General features: G+C 47.5%; 1 protein-coding gene across 2 annotated transcripts in view; it reads left to right on the top strand.

The window, feature by feature from the left end:
- The window catches only part of CFAP65 (cilia and flagella associated protein 65), a 684,907-nt gene that overhangs the window by 315,098 nt on the left and 353,179 nt on the right, over positions 1-16,630 (top strand). The gene's annotated exons all lie outside the window — the stretch shown is intronic.

Raw genomic sequence — 16,630 nt, 5'->3', positions numbered from 1 at the left:
AGATACACAGTATACTGGAGAAGCAGCAGGGAGAGAACACCAGTATCCATACACAGGGCATCATAGCAAAAGCACACTGCATAGTGACCTGTCCAAGGTGTCCTATTCATGAGTCCTTCAGGGTCTACAGCTACAATGAAGGACAGAGATACACAGTATACTGGAGAAGCAGCAGACAGAGAGAGAACACCAGTATGCACACACAGGGCAACATAGTAAAAGCACACTGCATAGTGACCTGTCCAAGGTGTCCTATTCATGAGTCCTTCAGGCTCTACAGCTGCAATGAAGGATAGAGATACACAGTATACTGGAGAAGCAGCAGACAGAGAGAGAACACAAGTATCCATACACAGGGCAAAATAGCAAAAGCACACTGCATAGTGACCTGTCCAAGGTGTCCTATTCATGAGTCCTTCAGGGTCTACACCTGCAATGAAGGATAGAGATACACAGTATACTGGAGAAGCAGCAGACAGAGAGAGTACACCAGTATCCATACACAGGGCAACATAGCAAAAGCACACTGCATAGTGACCTGTCCAAGGTGTCCTATTCATGAGTTCTTCAGGGTCTGCAGCTGCAATGAAGGATAGAGATACACAGTATACTGGAGAAGCAGCAGAGAGAGAACACCAGTATCCATACACAGGGCAACATAGCAAAAGCACACTGCATAGTGACCTGTCCAAGGAGTCCTATTCATGAGTCCTTCAGGGTCTACAGCTGCAATGAAGGCTAGAGATACACAGTATACTGGAGAAGCAGCAGACAGAGAGAGAACAGCAGTATCCATACACAGGGCAACATAGCAAAAGCACACTGCATAGTGGCCTGTCCAAGGTGTCCTATTCATGAGTCCTTCAGGCTCTACACCTGCAATGAAGGATAGAGATACACAGTATACTGGAGAAGCAGCAGACAGAGAGAAAACACCAGTATCCGTACACAGGGCAACATAACAAAAGCACACTGCCCTATGTAAGTAAATACATGAGGCATACTTCTCTTCAATATATTCACATGCAACCCACACACCTCTTATCGGATGAAATGCCAGCTCAGCCTCTTCCAACTTCCGCAATATGAACTAAGATGGCTTCCTTGGGTTGAGTTGATTAGAATTTTTGACTCTATAAATGGAATAAATAAACCGAATGGCTGATAATGTTGATGGACAAAAGGAGTTTTAAGTGATTCTCTTTATTCGATTAATGCAAATAATCATAAAATAATAAAACATCCATCCATCAAGTAATGGTAGTACAAGGTATAAAATACATAATGATACACAGTGACGTGGATGTAAGAAAAAGGAAAAAAAACAGTCATTAAAACCATCTAAAAATAGGTATGCTCATTATATACAATTGACAATATGTATAAATCAAGCTATGAGTTTGCTAAATTCCACCACGCGAGGGCATTTTTTAGTAATGCTTCAACAGCAAAACAAACTGCTGGATGAGGTAACGATCGCTGAAGATAAAGAGCCAGTCTGCGTTGGCGTAGGCTGCAATTTCTGAGGCTATGCATCAGATGACGGCGGGGGAACGGTGCACAATGAAGACAAAAAAGAATGAAGTGCTCAAGGGTTTGGGCAGAAGTACCGTGGCACAAACAGGGCTGCATTTGGGGTAGATTGCACTGACCAGATGGAAAACAAGCTTTGGCATAGCCAATAGGTCTCGCCTTTGGGGCTTTTGTTAGCTAAGTTGGCGTGTTCAAACCTCACAGAATATAGCATGCCTCGCAGAGCAGCACATGCTCTCATACAATAGACGCCCCAGTTTTTTCATCCCAATTAAAGTCCATCAGTTTATTTACAAACACAGACAGGCCATGTATCAACTTAAAACTAAACGCACAGCCCTGCCACTTCAGAAAACTCCAATACTGTAAGATCAGGGAGAGGGGCTTTCATAGCTTATTTGACATGCGGGAGGGTCGCTTTTTTAAAGAAGGACAAAGCGAACGTCCAGGAACAGCATAGACCACCAATCTGAAAGTGGTCCCCATTTTCTGCTAAAAGGAAACACACGCTGCAGTAGATAGAACTATCAGCCCATGATCACACTACTGAGTAGGAAAGCTGGGATCATGAAACAGAGGCCCCTCAGTTTAGACAGCGCAGGTTGGCCAATAAACTACACAACCTCCGAGTATTCACCAACCCTGTCTGTGGGATGGAAGGAGCAAGGGCAGGTATGCGTGATGGGCAGCCACGGGCTGAGCGCAACCCTCCCTCCCCAGTCCTCCGCCCGGGTTCCAGCACACCGGTTCCCGGAACTAGGCCAGATACCAGCTCAAACTGGTTTCAAATGGATTTGTAAGTTATCCGAGATGGAGTGCCCGTGTTGTGTTTGTATAGTGTGGGTTCCATGCAAGGAAACTGGGTTGGTGTTAAAGGTACACGTAGCACTAGAAACATAAAAGACCCTGTCTTATGTTTAGTTTACATAAGGACTAGGAAGATTTAATTAAGAAAGGGGTTCGGACTCCCAACTCGCACATTTTCTTTGGCACAAACAGACTCGTTGTCATATATGAAACTGTTACACTGTTGTCGAATCAGTGCTTTCATGTTCTTTCCACTGGAATAAATGTAAGTAAAGCATTCGTCCGTTGCTACAATCAAAATATCCTTGAAACACACAACTTGAAATGCACTTGGCTTTGCATGTGTTGTCTGCACACATGATTGTAGAAATACACACCAGTGCACTGTGCACGCTTGGGAGTGGTTTACAGTACCAAGAACAGCCAGCTCGAGGAAAAGTGTGTGTGTTCAAGGAAAGCACGTGCACAAGTAGACATCGCTGTGCATGCCCGCGGGCAATGCTTGAAATGGAAAAATAGAACTGCTGTACCAGACTACCTGCTTGCTTTGAGAAGTTCTGGTACTCTCTAATTAAAACTATTACGTTTTTCTTGAGAAATGCAGGTACTCTCCCTCGCAAAATAAAAAAATATGCCGGTACCGGCCCATTTAAAGCACTCTTAACTTGCCTATGTTGTTTTGTTTGTTTAAAGTGTTGCATGTATAAAAAAAAGAGTGGAGGAAACAGGAAAGTGAAAGCGACCGCGAGAAAGGCAAGAAAGTGAAAGCGACACCAAGACAGGCAAATGAAAACAAGCGCGTGCGGCCACGCTAATTAGAAACAGATGGCCCCTGCGCGCTGCTGCTTGCTCCCGCAAGGTGGATGCTGCCTCACGCATGAGTGTTACAAAAGTGCAGACCGATTCCAAAGGTCATCTCCTACAGCAGCGCATGCGCGCTGCACTAGGCTCGACCTAAAAAACTGTGGCGGTTGGCAACGAACTGGGGAGGGTGAAAGGGGGGTTGAAGAACACAATTAATTTTTATTTATTACCTCTTCACAGCTGCCATGTCTTCTCCATCGTTGCCTTGCTCCCTGACGAGTCCCAAAAGTACACAGGCTCCCTAAGCCAATCACAATGCTGCTGTCAGCAGCGTTGTGATTGGTCTGAGCACAGTGGTTTGGTGCTCAGACAGGGACTGGCAGCCTGTGCATGTTCTCCACCCAGGCTGTGTATTACAGTCCGGTGGAGAACGTGCAAAGTGAGCACGACTGTTTGGCCGGCCCAAGACGGCCGGCCAAATAGTCATGAGCACTTATTGTGCACAGACCACTCCACCTTCCTGTGGCACCTACCCCGCTCCACTTAAACCCAGCCTCGTAGGTACGAAAAATAAAATAATAATAACTTTTTTCCTGCTCTGAGAGCAGTGAGGTGACGCTCCTCCACCTTAGTGGAGGAGCCGCCCCTGAGAAAACCTCTGATAATGCCTACATGGAATTTTGCTAACAAGGCTCTTTTCCTCACCAGTGATGCATAGGGCTTTGGCCAATCAGTTGTTTTAGTAATCAGGGGGTCTCTCAGGGTGGTTTTGCCCAGGGCCTCCTTTTTTCTGGTTCCTTGGCACCCAGGACGAATAGCTCTCTAATTTTAGCACGCTTACACTTACTTATCACCTGGGGAGAGGAAAACAGTTCAGGTCTTGCCATTGAGTCAGCCAAGTTCTTAACCAGGGCAAGACAAGGGATCTTGTGGCCGCACGCGTACCTAAAATGGTTTTCCTCTAGCTGCAACCCGAGCAGCCACCCCATGTGCCTGCCTTGTAAGTCAACACCTGTAGGCACTTTAACCTGTACACTTCCAGCAAGGGCAGTATAGTTTGCTGCCAACGCTGGAAGAAAACTTAAATAAAGCCCAGCAGGATTGAGTAAATCGTAGACACTGATTGGAAAGACAAGATGCCCAGCTGTTCCGTGCATCTAAAGTAATCCCTAAATAAGGAAGTTCACTAACCCTTTCGATGAATCTACCCTTAATTGAAGTTGTTTTACTGCGCTGTCTGCCACGTACCATAGAGTGCATCTTTGAGATGTTAATGTCGAGGTCCAGATTATCCATAGACCTCACAGAGGGAGCTACAAGCCCCCTAAGGCCGTTGGAAGCATGGGAGAGCAGAACAACATCATCTGCATGCATGAGGGCCGGATGGGAGAGCAGAACAGCATCATCTGCATGCGTGAGGGCCGGAGGGGAGAGCAGAACAGCATCATCTGCATGCGTGAGGGCCGGATGGAAGAGCAGAACTGCATCATCTGCATGCGTGAGGGCCGGATGGGAGAGCAGAACAGCATCATCTGCATGCGTGAGGGGGCGGATTGGAGAGAAAAACAGCATCATCTGCATGCATGAGGGCCAGATGGGAGAGCAGAACAACATCATCTGCATGCATGAGGGCCGGATGGGAGAGCAGAACAGCATCATCTGCATGCGTGAGGGCCGGATGGGAGAGCAGAACAGCATCATCTGCATGCGTGAGGGCCGGATGGGAGAGCAGAACAGCATCATCTGCATACGTGAGGACCTAATGGGAGAGCAGAACAGCATCGTCTCCATGCGTGAGGGCCGGATGGAAGAGCAGAACAGCATCATCTGCATGTGTGAGTGTCGGATGGAAGAGCAGAACAGCATCATCTGCATGCGTGAGGGCCGGATGGGAGAGCAGAACAGCATCATCTGCATGCCTGAGGGGCCGGATGGGAGAGCAGAACAGCATCATCTGCATGCGTGAGGGCCGGATGGGAGAGCAGAACAGCATCATCTGCATGCGTGAGGGCCAGATGGGAGAGCAGAACAGCATCATTGCATGCATGAGGGCCAGATGGGAGAGCAGAACAGCATCATCTGCATGCGTGAGGACCGGATGGGAGAGCAGAACAGCATCATCTGCATGCGTGAGGGCCGGATGGAAGAGCAGAACAGCATCGTCTCCATGCGTGAGGGCCGGATGGAAGAGCAGAACAGCATCATCTGCATGCGTGAGGGCCGGATGGAAGAGCAGAACAGCATCGTCTCCATGCGTGAGGGCCAGATGGGAGAGCAGAACAGCATCATCTGCATGCGTGAGGGCCGGATGGGAGAGCAGAACAGCATCATCTGCATGCGTGAGGACCGGATGGATGGAAGAGCAGAACAGCATCGTCTCCATGCGTGAGGGCCGGATGGAAGAGCAGAACAGCATCATCTGCATGCGTGAGGGTCGGATGGAAGAGCAGAACAGCATCATCTGCATGCATGAGGGCCGGATGGGAGAGCAGAACAGCATCATCTGCATGCATGAGGGCCGGATGGGAGAGCAGAACAGCATCATCTGCATGCGTGAGGGCCGGAGGGGAGAGCAGAACAGCATCATCTGCATGCGTGAGGGCCGGATGGAAGAGCAGAACAGCATCATCTGCATGCGTGAGGGTCGGATGGAAGAGCAGAACAGCATCATCTGCATGCATGAGGGCCGGATGGGAGAGCAGAACAGCATCATCTGCATGCATGAGGGCCGGATGGGAGAGCAGAACAGCATCATCTGCATGCATGAGGGCCGGATGGGAGAGCAGAACAGCATCATCTGCATGCGTGAGGGCAGGATGGGAGATCAGAACAGCATCATCTGCATGCATGAGGGCCGGATGGGAGAGCAGAACAGCATCATTGTATGCGTGAGGGCAGGATGGGAGAGCAGAACAGCATCATCTGCATGCATGAGAGCCGGATGGGAGAGCAGAACAGCATCATCTGCATGCGTGAGGGCCAGATGGGAGATCAGAACAGCATCATCTGCATGCGTGAGGGCCAGATGGGAGATCAGAACAGCATCATCTGCATGCGTGAGGGCCGGATGGGAGAGCAGAACAGCATCATCTGCATGCGTGAGGGCCGGAATGGACGCCGATTTGACTTTGGACACGTCCTTACCGGTGGTGATTAAAAAGGAATTAAGACCGATAGTGTCCAGTAGTTTGTAGTTGTTTTCATGGGTATTGTGCATGGAGAGCCTTCCCGAGCTATCACATCTTTTTACATTTTAAATTAAGTATTTGTGTATCTTGCTGTAGCATTGGAAGCATATTTTATCCATTTCGTTTTTTAATGTGCTCTGTTGTTGTTGAACTACTCCTAACTCCGTTTTAATTTTGTAAAACTTTTTTTATTAATCGAAAGGGTTCTCGTTCTATGTGTCGGGACAGAAATGTCCCCTGCATAGCTCTGGAGACTGCACTCCCCTGCATTGTAGTTTCCTATTCATGCAGACTGTGTTTTTGAATCATACCTCAGTGACGAACACGAGAATCATCACACATGTTCACGGTGGGTATTTCCTGAGTGGGTCTATGACGCCAAACTTCGTGCCACGATTTGAGAGTAGTTACTGCCCTCTCACCCAGGCTTTGTGAGATGGGAGGTGACGGTCCATTGTTTCTAACGAAGGAACGTTTTACCAGCCTCCTCTAGGGGGAGATTCCTGCTAGTGCTCGATTTAAAAGGTTCTGCCAGCCCCCCTCAATCGGGTCATTCACTTCCATGTGTGCGGCAGGTATGTGCACTGTATGTATGGTGCACTGTCATTCACTTCCATCTGTGTGACAAGTATGTACTCTGTATGTATGGTGCAGGGTCATTCACTTCCATCTGTGTGACAGGTATGCGCACTGTATGTATGGTGCGCGGTCATTCACTTCCATCTGGGAGGCAGGTATGTGCACTATATGTATGGTGCAGGGTCATTCGCTTCCATCTGTGAGGCAGGTATGTGCACTGTATGTTTGGTGCAGTCATTCACTTCCATCCGTGTGACAAGTATGTGCGCTGTGTGGATGGTGCAGGGTAATTCACTTCCATCCGTGTGGCAGGTATGTGCACTGTATGTATGGTTCAGGGTCATTCTCTTCCATCTCTGTGACAAGTATGTGCACTGTATGTATGGTACAGGGTCATTCTCTTCCATCTGTGTGACAAGTATGTGCATTGTATGTATGGTGCAGGGTAGTTCACTTCCATCTGTGTGACAAATATGTGCACTGTATGTATGGTGCAGGGTCTTTCACTTCCATCTGAGTGACACTATGTGCACTGTATGTATAGTGCGCGGTCATTCACTTCCATCTGTGTGACAAGTATGTACTCTGTATGTATGGTGCAGGGTCATTCACTTCCATCTGTGTGACAGGTATGTGCACTGTATTTATGGTGCAGGGTCATTCACTTCCATCTGTGTGACAGGTATGCGCACTGTATGTATGGTGCGCGGTCATTCACTTCCATCTGGGAGGCAGGTATGTGCACTATATGTATGGTGCAGGGTCATTCGCTTCCATCTGTGAGGCAGGTATGTGCACTGTATGTTTGGTGCAGTCATTCACTTCCATCTGTGTGACAAGTATGTGCGCTGTGTGGATGGTGCAGGGTAATTCACTTCCATCCGTGTGGCAGGTATGTGCACTGTATGTATGGTTCAGGGTCATTCTCTTCCATCTCTGTGACAAGTATGTGCACTGTATGTATGGTACAGGGTCATTCTCTTTCATCTGTGTGACAAGTATGTGCATTGTATGTATGGTGCAGGGTAGTTCACTTCCATCTGTGTGACAAATATGTGCACTGTATGTATGGTGCAGGGTCTTTCACTTCCATCTGAGTGACACTATGTGCACTGTATGTATGGTGCGCGGTCATTCACTTCCATCTGTGTGACAAGTATGTCTACTTTGTGTATGGAGCAGGGTCATTCACTTCCATCCGTGTGGCAAGTATGTGCACTGTGTTTATGGTGCGCGGTCATTCACTTCCATCTGTGTGACAAGTATGTCTACTTTGTGTATGGAGCAGGGTCATTCACTTCCATCCGTGTGGCAGGTATGTGCACTGTATGTATGGTGCACGGTCATTCACTTCCATCTGTGTGACAAGCATGTGCACTGTATGTATGGGGCACAGTCATTCACTTCCATCTGTGTGACAAGTATGTGCGCTGTGTGGATGGTGCAGGGTAATTCACTTCCATCCGTGTGGCAGGTATGTGCACTGTATGTATGGTTCAGGGTCATTCTCTTCCATCTGTGTGACAAGTATGTGCATTGTATGTATGGTGCAGGGTAGTTCACTTCCATCTGTGTGACAAATATGTGCACTGTATGTATGGTGCAGGGTCTTTCACTTCCATCTGAGTGACACTATGTGCACTGTATGTATGGTGCGCGGTCATTCACTTCCATCTGTGTGACAAGTATGTCTACTTTGTGTATGGAGCAGGGTCATTCACTTCCATCCGTGTGGCAAGTATGTGCACTGTGTTTATGGTGCGCGGTCATTCACTTCCATCTGTGTGACAAGTATGTCTACTTTGTGTATGGAGCAGGGTCATTCACTTCCATCCGTGTGGCAGGTATGTGCACTGTATGTATGGTGCACGGTCATTCACTTCCATCTGTGTGACAAGTATGTGCACTGTGTGTATGGTGCAGGATCATTCACTTCCATCTGTGTGACAAGTATGTGCACTATGTGTATGGTGCAGGGTCATTCACTTCCATCTGTGTGACAAGTATGTGCACTTTATGTATTGTGCACGGTCATTCACTTCCATCTGTGAGGCAGGTATGTGCACTGTGTGTATGGTGCACGGTCATTCACTTCCATCTGTGTGACACATATGTGCACTGTGTGTATGGTGCAGGGTCATTCACTTCCATCTGTGAGGCAGGTATGTGCACTGTGTGTATGGTGCATGGTCATTCTCTTCCATCTCTGAGGCAGGTATGTGTACTGAATGTATGGTGCATGGTCTTTCAATTCCATCTTTTAGGCAGGTATGTGCACTGTATGCATGCTGCACGGTCATTCACTTCCATCTCTGTGACAAGTATGTGTACTAAATGTATGGTGCATGGTCTTTCAATTCCATCTATTAGGCAGGTATGTGCACTGTATGTATAGTGCACGGTCATTCACTTCCATCTGTGTGACAGGTATGTGCACTGTGTGTATGGTGCAGGGTCATTGATTTCCATATGTGTGGCAGGTATGTGCACTGTGTGTATGGTGCAGGGTCATTCAGTTCCATCAGTGTGACAAGTATGTACACTGTATGTATGGTGCACGTTCATTCACTTCCATCGGTGAGGCAGGTATGTGCACTGTATGTATGGTGCATGGTCATTCACTGCCCTCTGTGTGACAAGTATGTGTACTGTATGTATGGTGCAGGGTCATTCACTTACATCTGTGTGAGAAGTATGTGCACTGTATGTATGGTGCATGGTCATTCACTTCCAAGTGTGTGACAGGTATGTGCACGGTATGTATGATACAGGGTCATTCACTTCCATCTGTGTGACAGGTATCTGCACTGTATATGGTGCACGGTCATTCACTTTCCTCTGTGTGACAAGTATGTGCACTGTATGTATGGTGCACGGTCGTTAACTTCCATCTGTGTGACAAGTATGTGCATTGTATATATGGTGCAGGGTAGTTCACTTCCATCTGTGTGACAAGTATGTGCACTGTATGTATGGTGCAGGGTCTTTCACTTCCATCTGAGTGACAACTATGTGCACTGTATGTATGGTGCACGGTAATTCACTTCCATCTGTTTGACAATTATGTGCACTGTATGTATGGTGCAGGGTCATTCTCTTCCATCTGTGTGACAGGTATGTGCACTGTGTGTATGGTGCAGGGTAATTGATTTCCATATGTGTGGCAGGTATGTGCACTGTGTGTATGGTGCAGGGTCATTCACTTCCATCTGTGTGAGAAGTATTTGCTCTGTATGTACGTGCACGGTCATTTACTTCCATCTGTGTGACAAGTGTGTGCACTATATGTATGGTGCACGTTCATTCACTTCCATCTGTGAGGCAGGTATGTGCACTGTATGTATGGTGCACGGTCATTCTCTTCCATGTGTGAGGCAGGTTTTGTGCACTGTGTGTATGGTGCACAGTAATTCTTTTCCATTTGTGTGGCAGGTATGTGCACTGTATGTATGGTGCAGGGTCATTCACTTCCATCTGTGTGACAGGTATCTGCACTGTATGTATGGTGCAAGAGTCATTCACTTCCATCTGTGTGACAAGTATGTGCACTGTGTGTATGGTGAATGGTCATTCACTTCCATCTGTGAGGCAGGTATGTGCACTCTGTGTATGGTTCACCGTCATTCACTTCCATCTGTGTGACAAATATGTGCACTGTATGTATGGTAGATGGTCTTTCAATTCCATCTTTTAGGCAGGTATTTGCACTGTATGTATGGTGCACGGTCATTCACTTCCATCTGTGTGACAAGTATTTGCACTGTATGTATGGTGCACTGTCATTCACTTCCATCTGTGAGGCAGGTATGTGCACTGTATGTTTGGTGCATGGTCATTCACTTCCATCTGTGTGACAAGTATGTGCACTGTATGTATGATGCACAGTCATTCTCTTCCATCTGTGAGGCAGTTATGTGCACTGTATGTAAGGTGCACGGTCATTCACTTCCATCTGTGAGGCAGGTATGTGCACTGTGTGTATGGTGCAGGATCATGCACTTCCATCTGTGTGACAGGTATGTGCTCTGTGTGTACGGTGCAGGGTCATTCACTTCCATCTGTGTGACAAATATGTGCACTGTATGTATGGTGCACGTTCATTCACTTCCATCTCTGAGGCAGTATGTGCACTGTATGTATGGTGCACGGTCATTCACTTCCATCTGTGTGACAGGTATGTGCACTGTATGTATGATACAGGGTCATTCACTTCCATCTGTGTGACAGGTATCTGCACTGTATATGGTGCACGGTCATTCACTTTCATCTGTGTGACAAGTATGTGCACTGTATGTATGGTGCACGGTCGTTCACTTCCATCTGTGTGACGAGTATGTGCACTGTATGTATGATGCAGGGTCTTTCACTTCCATCTATGTGACAAGTATGTGCACTGTATGTATGGTGCAGGGCCATTCACTTCCATCTGTGAGGCAGGTATGTGCACTGTGTGTATGGTGCATGGTCATTCTCTTCCATCTCTGAGGCAGGTATGTGTACTGAATGTATGGTGCATGGTCTTTCAATTCCATCTTTTAGGCAGGTATGTGCACTGTATGTATGCTGCACGGTCATTCACTTCCATCTCTGTGACAAGTATGTGTACTTTTTGTATGGAGCAGGGTCATTCACTTCCATCCGTGTGGCAGGTATGTGCACTGTATGTATGGTGCATGGTCATTCACTTCCATCTGTGTGACAAGCATGTGCACTGTATGTATGGGGCACAGTCATTCACCTCCATCTGTGAGGCAGGTACGTGCACTGTCTATGGTGCACAGTCATTCACTTCCATCTGTGTGACAAGTATGTGCACTGTGTGTATGGTGCAGGATCATTCACTTCCATCTGTGTGACAAGTATGTGCACTATGTGTATGGTGCAGGGTCATTCACTTCCATCTGTGTGACAAGCATGTGCACTGTATGTATGGGGCACAGTCATTCACCTCCATCTGTGAGGCAGGTACGTGCACTGTCTATGGTGCACGGTCATTCACTTCCATCTGTGAGGCAGGTATGTGCACTGTGTGTATGGTGCACGGTCATTCACTTCCATCTGTGTGACACATATGTGCACTGTGTGTATGGTGCAGGGTCATTTACTTCCATCTGTGAGGCAGGTATGTGCACTGTGTGTATGGTGCATGGTCATTCTCTTCCATCTCTGAGGCAGGTATGTGTACTGAATGTATGGTGCATGGTCTTTCAATTCCATCTTTTAGGCAGGTATGTGCACTGTATGTATGCTGCACGGTCATTCACTTCCATCTCTGTGACAAGTATGTGTACTAAATGTATGGTGCATGGTCTTTCAATTCCATCTATTAGGCAGGTATGTGCACTGTATGTATAGTGCACGGTCATTTACTGCCCTCTGTGTGACAAGTATGTGTACTGTATGTATGGTGCAGGGTCATTCACTTCCATCTGTGAGGCAGGTATGTGCACTGTGTGTATGGTGCAGGGTCATTCACTTACATCTGTGTGAGAAGTATGTGCACTGTATGTATGGTGCATGGTCATTCACTTCCAAGTGTGTGACAGGTATGTCACTGTATGTATGATACAGGGTCATTCACTTCCATCTGTGTGACAGGTATCTGCACTGTATATGGTGCACGGTCATTCACTTTCATCTGTGTGACAAGTATGTGCACTGTATGTATGGTGCACGGTCGTTAACTTCCATCTGTGTGACAAGTATGTGCATTGTATGTATGGTGCAGGGTAGTTCACTTCCATCTGTGTGACAAATATGTGCACTGTATGTATGGTGCAGGGTCTTTCACTTCCATCTGAGTGACACTATGTGCACTGTATGTATGGAGCAGGGTCATTCTCTTCCATCTGTGTGACAGGTATGTGCACTGTGTGTATGGTGCAGGGTAATTGATTTCCATATGTGTGGCAGGTATGTGCACTGTGTGTATGGTGCAGGGTCATTCACTTCCATCTGTGTGAGAAGTATGTGCTCTGTATGTACGGTGCACGGTCATTTACTTCCATCTGTGTGACAAGTGTGTGCACTATATGTATGGTGCACGTTCATTCACTTCCATCTGTGAGGCAGGTATGTGCACTGTATGTATGGTGCACAGTCATTCTCTTCCATGTGTGAGGCAGGTTTTGTGCACTGTGTGTATGGTGCACAGTAATTCTTATCCATTTGTGTGGCAGGTATGTGCACTGTATGTATGGTGCAGGGTCATTCACTTCCATCTGTGTGACAGGTATCTGCACTGTATGTATGGTGCAAGAGTCATTCACTTCCATCTGTGTGACAAGTATGTGCACTGTGTGTATGGTGAATGGTCATTCACTTCCATCTGTGAGGCATGTATGTGCACTCTGTGTATGGTTCACCGTAATTCACTTCCATCTGTGTGACAAATATGTGCACTGTATGTATGGTAGATGGTCTTTCAATTCCATCTTTTAGGCATGTATGTGCACTCTGTGTATGGTGCAGGGTAATTAACTTCCATCTGTGTGACAAGTATGTGCACTGTATGTATGATGCACAGTCATTCTCTTCCATCTGTGAGGCAGTTATGTGCACTGTATGTACGGTGCACGGTCATTCACTTCCATCTGTGAGGCAGGTATGTGCACTGTGTGTATGGTGCAGGATCATTCACTTCCATATGTGTGACAGGTATGTGCTCTGTGTGTACGGTGCAGGGTCATTCACTTCCATCTGTGTGACAAATATGTGCACTGTATGTATGGTGCACGTTCATTCACTTCCATCTCTGAGGCAGTATGTGCACTGTATGTACGGTGCACGGTCATTCACTTCCATCTGTGTGACAGGTATGTGCACTGTATGTATGGTGCAGAGTCATTCACTTCCATCTGTGTGACAGGTATCGGCATTGTATGTATGGTGCATGGTCATTCACTTTCATCTGTGTGACAAGTATGTGCACTGTATGTATGGTGCACGGTCGTTCACTTCCATCTGTGTGACAAGTATGTGCACTGTATGTATGATGCAGGGTCTTTCACTTCCATCTATGTGACAAGTATGTGCACTGTATGTATGGTGCAGGGCCATTCACTTCCATCTGTGTGGCAGGTATGTTTGGTGCACGGTCATTCACTTCCATCTGTGTGACAAGTATGTGCGCTGTATGTATGGTTCAGGGTCATTCACTTCCATCTGTGTGACAAGTATGTGTACTGAATGTATGGTGCATGGTCTTTCAATTCCATCTTTTAGGCAGGTATGTACACTGTATGTATAGTGAACGGTCATTCACTTCCATCTGTGTGACAAGCATGTGCACTGTGTGTATGGTGCAGGGTCATTCACTTCCATCTGTGAGGCAGGTATGTGCACTCTGTGTATGGTGCACTGTCATTCACTTCCATCTGTGTGACAAATATGTGCACTCTATGTATAGTAGATGGTCTTTCAATTCCATCTTTTAGGCAGGTATTTGCACTGTATGTATGGTGCACGGTCATTCACTTCCATCTGTGTGACAAGTATGTACACTGTGTGTATGGTGCAGGGTCATTCACTTCCATTTGTGTGGCAGGTATGTGCACTGTATGTGTGGTGCAGGATCATTCACTTCCATCTGTGTGACAAGTATGTGCACTGTATGTATGGTGCAGGGTCATTCAGTTCCATCAGTGTGACAAGTATGTGCACTGTATGTATGGTGCACATTCATTCACTTCCATCGGTGAGGCAGGTATGTACACTGTATGTATGGTACAGGGTCATTCACTGCCCTCTGTGTGACAAGTATGTGCACTGTATGTATGGTGCATGGTCATTCAATTCCATATTTTAGGCAGGTATATACACTGTATGTATAGTGCACGGTCATTCACTTCCATCTGTGTGACAAGCATGTGTACTGTGTGTATGGTGCAGGGTCATTCACTTCGATCTGTGTGACAAATTTGTGCACTGTATGTATGGTGCACGGTCATTTACTTCCATCTGGGCGGCAAGTATGTACACTGTATGTATGGTGCACGGTCATTCACTTCCATCTGTGTGACAAGTATGTGCACTGTATGTATGGTGCTCGATCATTCACTTCCATCTGTGTGACAAATATGTGCTGTTGGAAACCGGGCAACCGGGTTAGCAGTCACCAGGTTCCCAGCACAGTGGTAGCTTGGCTCGAGCGGTTGGGGGTCAGGCACCGTGTTAAGCGTACGTCACACCCTCACAATAACCATGCGTTCATCCGTTCCAAAAACGACACTACACCGTAAAAATTATGGAAGTCAAGTTGAAAATATATATGTCTTTATCTTATTTTCTCTTAGTTGCAGGCTTCACATAATAAATACAATACAATAGGATTTTCCTTCAAAAGAGCAGGTCAAATAAATAATGCTACTTTGGAATTTCAACAAATAGGTTCAGGTCATCATTAAGCAAAGAATAAATAGATGTGCAATAAATACAGACGGCAATTAAATACAGTCAGACAATAAATACAGTGCAAGAATAAATTAGTGGAAGTCAATAAATAAAGCACCTTCAATAAATAAGGTAAAGCAATCAATGACAATTACAGATCAGATCACTTTCATGAGGTCACTTGGTCTTACTTTGCCCATACACAGCTTGTGGTCATTTGGATGGCATGGGGGTGTCCCACCTAGATTGGTCAAAGCTGGGGCCTAAGCTGAGGCAGAACAAGGGTAACCTAAAGATCCGGCCCTCCAAACTACACAGCCCTTACGGAGGCCACTGTACCAGTCTCAGTTCACCCCTGGCACTCCCAGGCTGGTCCTAACACCCCTTTAACCCCTAGGATGGTCTTTTAGGGCTCCACGGGGCCTCAGACGCCCCCTCTACCACTTACTGTCCTTTTCACGATGATCGGCTCCGCTCGGCGCCGTGTCGACGCCGTGAGGCGGCTCCGGATCGATGTCGCTGGGCGGTCTCGACTCGATGTCGCTGGGCGGTCTCGACTCGATGTCGCTGGGCGGTCTCGACTCGATGTCGCTGGGCGGTCTCGACTCGATGTCGCCTTCCGGCGTCGCAGGGACACGGTCTCCCCGCTTCCGGGTGTCTCCGGAGTGCGATCTCCACTCCCGACCTCCGGCGCGCTTCACCTCCGTTTCCAGCGACTCCGGTGGGCGGACTTCACTCCCCCGTCGACGCCTCACCTCGACCTCGGGTGACTCTCTACTCGACCTCCGGCGCCTCTCCACGACCTCCGTCGGCGCCCTCACTCGACCTCTGATGACTCCCTACTCGACCTCCGGCGCCTCTCCACGACCTCCGTCGGCGCCCTCACTCGACCTCTGGCGGCTCCGGGTACGACGTCTGCTTTCTGTCAGCGCCGCTTCTCTACCTCAGGCCCCAGGTCTCCAGGCTTCTCGACGTCAGGACTCCAGGAGGACACCGCTGAACAGGTCAGGAGCTTGCTGTTCTTCCTCTTTAAGGCCTGTTCCAAATGTTCAGTTTCTTAAGATGGTTCTTCTGGTCTTGGTCCCACACAGGGCTTTAGGCTGGGCTTGGTCAGTAGGGACTAGCATCAAGGGTGGGTTTCTGGACCCCACTTCAAGCACTGGTTTCCACCTCTGCTGCCTAACTCCGACCTCCTTCTATCTCTGTCCTCTCTCCTCTCCAGTCAGTTGCCAACTGCCACACAGAGATGGCCTCCCACTATCCCAGGATTCTAGAATGTTCCAGAAGGTTCTAGAAACCTCCAGTGAGTTCTGGTTATGTCACAGGTG

This window comes from Triturus cristatus, chromosome 3_2, assembly GCF_964204655.1.
Source record: "Triturus cristatus chromosome 3_2, aTriCri1.1, whole genome shotgun sequence".
Taxonomy (NCBI): Eukaryota; Metazoa; Chordata; class Amphibia; order Caudata; family Salamandridae; genus Triturus; species Triturus cristatus.
This window is presented reverse-complemented; position numbering and strand designations above follow the sequence as displayed.